A 4,713-nucleotide genomic window follows, 5' to 3' on the forward strand; every position below is an offset into this window, starting at 1 on the left:
CCTGCCTGAGAAGGGACCGAGAACGCCTTGGGAAAGTACCACTGCGCCTGCGTGAAGGCTTGGAGGCTTTGAGAGATCCGAGTAGTACAAAGATGTTTTACACATTTCACTGGCAGGTCCCAGATAGCAAAAGTCCCGGGGTTGGGGAGAGAGGAGCAAGGACGCCATTGCATCCGTAACAGTCCCTCTGCGCCCCGAGGTAGTGGTGAAGGCGCGGAGTTGTCAAATGTTACTGATAATGTGTGCTTAAAAGGATTGTGTTTGTGCCCTTTATTCCAGAGCTTCACATTAGAGAAGAGGGTGGATGCTTCTTACTACAGAAACCAGCAATTCTATAAAACTGATGTCTTCAATTTTAGCTACTACAACCCCAGAGTATCCTAGTTTTGGGGGTGTTTTTTTAAAAAAAATATATTTATTTTTATTCGATTTCGATTTTTTAATCCTTTCTCTCTTAAACCTAGAGGACATTTGCCCAGGTTTTCCTCCTACCTTGCTTCCACACAATCACATTTTCCCAGGTTTTCCTCCTAACTTGCTTCCACACAACCAAAAATTGGGAGCACACACAGCTCCCCAACCCAGGTAGAACAGTTTTTTTTTAATTGGATGAATGACCTCCTAGATTCTCACAAACAGCCCATTTACTGATTGCAAGGCACACTGAATTCAGTGAGGTGTCATGTGCATGCTGGCATCACACAGGGGGAGCTGGGAGATGCCTGCTGGCATGTGGGCATAGCTGTGGAGCATCGGAATTACAACAATGGCAGCTATCGAAGGCGCAGGCATGGACTTGCTCCCCTCCGTATTAAAGGGGCTGTGTAAGCCCTTGATTTTAAAGGGATGTGCCCATGATTTGGATACGGAATCACAATTCAGCTCAACCCTAGAAGTTAGTAGGCAAGATGGGGACCAGTTTAGCTAGATGTGTCAGGGAATTTATTTTTGTTCAGTTGCTTGGATCTGACTGCATGGTTGTTGTAGTTCCTGGGGAAGAATTTACTTGAAGGGAAGAAGCAATTGTTGATGCCTCTAGTTTTCTTTATCATCCCATTATTAATAAATCCTGGCTGTTGTTGAAGTGTGTCACTCCTTATTGGGTCCTACCCTAGTCACTACCTCTTGAAGGCCTAAGACTGCTCAAGCCTTTCTTGTAGGGAGGGGTTTTCCACTTTACTCTCCCAGGATATTCCCTTGGAAGGGTGAATCTGCTCATATAAAAAGTGGACAGTGTCTGCCTACCTGGGACACCTCACAGCTAGGGCAGGGATTTTATTATTCCCACCCCCCGTCCCCGCTTTTGATTGTAATGCAGATTAATAATGAAAACCTTAAAACAATTTAAAACCACAGTCAAATTAAAAATCTTGGGTGAAAAAAGAGTTCTTAGGGACTTCTAAACAGTTTTCCGATGGGGAGGCTCTTATTTCAGCAGGGAGCACATTCCAGAGTCTCAGGGCGGCAACAAAGAAGGCCCGCCCCTGTGCAGCCAACAGATGAGCTGGTGGCAACTGCAGATGAACCCCTCTGGATGATCTCAATGGGTGATGGGGCTCCTGGTGAAGAAGACGTTCCCTTAAATACCCAGGGCCTACACAGTTTAGGGCTTTATAGGTTATAACCAGCACCTTGTATTTTGCCCATACACTTAGTACAGCTCTTTTAGATAGGATTAATATGGTTTCTCCAAGATGCCCCCCCTTTCTGGTTGGTTCTGAATAGCGTCATGCCCCCTCTCCGAGATGAGCAAGACTAACCTGGCTGCCACATTCTGTACCAATTGCATTTTCCAGACTACGTACAAAGGCAGCCCCACAGAGCACATTGCAGTAGTCAAGTCTGGAATTTACCAGCATATACCACTGTTTTGAGGTTATCTCAAGAAATTGACAAAGCTTGCATTTCAGCGGCTAATCACTAATACCTGCCCTTTCATATCTAGGATGCTAGCTACAAATACAGTTACTGTGCAATCCTATTCATGACAGCGCAAAGTAATTCCTATTTACTGTAATGGGACTTACTCCTGTTTAAATTTGTATCCAATTGCAGCCTCAATGTTCTATTTAATGAAGTTATTTTCTTTCTTTCTTTTTTTTGTTGCTGCATAAATTTAGTTTTATCATGGTTGAGTTCAAAATGAAACCATGAACAGTTCAGTATGGTTGTAGTTTTCTGCTGCCATCCTTTAGTTATAGGTCAATTCCATGTATTTTGTTTGCTGAAAAATTCAGGCAGATGTGTTACTGACTCTCTCTCTGCAGTTAATTCCAGGGATCATCCTTTCATGAGGTGAGGCAGCTGCCTCAGACAGCATATTACTGAGGTACCAGGTGCCCCCCACACAACCGCCATTGGAGCAGTTATTTGGGATCTCTCTGATCCTTGCAGGAAGCCCGGGTGAAGAGAAGGCTGCTGGCAACCTCCACTCCTTCTCATCTTCCATTCTACTTTAAAATCTTGCAAGGATTGGTTTTGAAAGGCAGCCGGCCTTCACCAGGGATATGGAGCAAGGTAGCATCTGGCACCTCATGTCAGGAACTGTAATCAATCAATCAATCAATCAATCAATACTTTGAGCCACCTCTGGTTAATTCATTAGCAGAGCCAAACTCAAGCTCATTTATTACTGCAGCCTTCCACCACTTTGCTTCTTTGAAGATAATACATTTTCCCTATGTGGATGCTGAAATTCTTTATTCTGTAAAGTATGCCATGATTTATTAGGTGAGTGTTCAAACTGGAATATTGCTATTTCCGTGGCATGTAGTCCAAGCATAATTTACTTTGTTCATTCAAGTAAACTGAAAAAACAACACATGACAGTAATTTCATTTTCTGGTTATGTATGTTTTGCATCAATTGTTACTTCCTCATCAGTCATTGCTCCCTCATGGAAGAAGTGATAATATCTGTTGATAGTTCAGATCAACTCCAAAGAGACACAATTTAGTCCAACATTTTAAAAACATCTTAGGCTGCAATGCAACTCTCTTCACACTTACCTAAGAATATCTCCCAATGAAGTGGATAGGCCTTACTTGTTCTGAATAAACATGCTTAGGAGTACAGTATTAATTCCCACTGATTAGCCTTCCCCACCCGCTACTTTGTCCTTTAGCAGAAAACCATCTTCATAATCAGGAGAAAAAAATATCCTTGTTCTTAATAAGCTTCAAAGATTGAAAAAAGCATTTTAGCTATCTTGATTATTTTCATCCAGTGTATATCTATGCAAGATTCTAAATCCCTGATTATTAATTTAATGTTATCTTAAACAACTGAGAAGGTACTGATTTTGAAGTTAATTGGATGAATGAAGAGGGCTGTGGAGATGCATTTATGGCAGTACTGGAATCGTACACTCCTATCCTAAACATATTTCTTGGAAGTTGTCACAGATCCCACCGTGCTGTCACCACATGTCATGGTCCAGTCCCAACCAGCCCCATGATCTTAAGTTTCACCGCTGCCACCAAGTAGACTTTTGTAATTTTTTCTGGCTGTGTCTACTAAAACAACCTTCCAAACCTCTGTCTCATTCAAAGTTAGGTAGAGTGGAAAAGCTTCTAAGCATGCGGTGGGGAAACAGACAGAAGCTACACATTTTTAACTTCAAAACAATAAAACTTTAAAATAGTTCAAAGCAATAGTTCTTTTGGAAGATTTACTACAAACACCAACCATATTAGCACAAGCAAGAAATAAAATATGAGAAAAACACATCCAATCCCACACGAATGCTGGGCCTTAACTCAGAGTCTGTACCAAGAGTCCTCTTGTCAGCTTCTGCAGCAAGCCTGGCTTGTCTCATGCTCAGCCTCAGGTCCTGTTCTTCTTTCTCAGTTCTGGGGGTTCAATCCCAGACTGTTCCTTTAGTTGCTTTGGGAGTGATTACATCCTCCAGGGAGTCACAACTCTCCCAGTGATTTCTCAGCTCTTTCTGGCACCAGAAACTTGCTCTCCTTCACTTGAACTCTCTTCAGCTCTCTGACTTGCACTCTCTCAAACTCTGCTAAAGGCAGCCTCCGTATATTCTCTTCCCCTCCATTCCCCCCCGCAAACAAACCAATCAAAACAACTCAAGTTCCCTCCACTATTTTAAAACATACCCTCAATTAAATCAAACCTCTCTTCCCTCCAAAATTAAACCAGTACAATTTTTCTCCCAGCAGAACCAAACTATAGAACAGGAGCTATGAACTTTTGACCCCTGCACAGCTTTTTAACATTGGGAGTAAGCAAAGCAATTGCAATACAGGAATCCTCTATAATAAAGAGCCTGTGTGTGTGCCCGTGTCTCTGCGCCCGTGTCTTCCTTGGCCATTCTGGGCATGCGCAGAGCGCATGCCCAGAACATCCAAGGAAGATACGGCCGCCAGCACCAGGCAGCCATGTTGGCCGGTTGTTCGCCTGGTTGCGGAAAGGCCAGAGGCGGCCACTGGGAGGGCAGAGGTGGCGGTGGTGGGTCCAGCCCGGCCGCAGGGATAGGAGAGGCAGCGGCGGCGGGTCTGGCGCGTCCGCCGAAAAGAACAGGGGTGGCGACTGTCCCTTGGGCGGTCTGGCTGGCTGGAGGCTGCAAAGCCATGTTGGCGGTGGGGCGGCTCCAGGGGAGCAGCAGTGGCAGCTGGATGGGCGGGGGGGGTCTTCCGCAGAGCCACCGCCGCCTCCTCCTCAGCAGCAGCCGCCCCCCCCCCCGGAAGAGCCGCC

Source organism: Hemicordylus capensis, chromosome 2 (assembly GCF_027244095.1).
Source record: "Hemicordylus capensis ecotype Gifberg chromosome 2, rHemCap1.1.pri, whole genome shotgun sequence".
NCBI classification, from domain to species: domain Eukaryota; kingdom Metazoa; phylum Chordata; class Lepidosauria; order Squamata; family Cordylidae; genus Hemicordylus; species Hemicordylus capensis.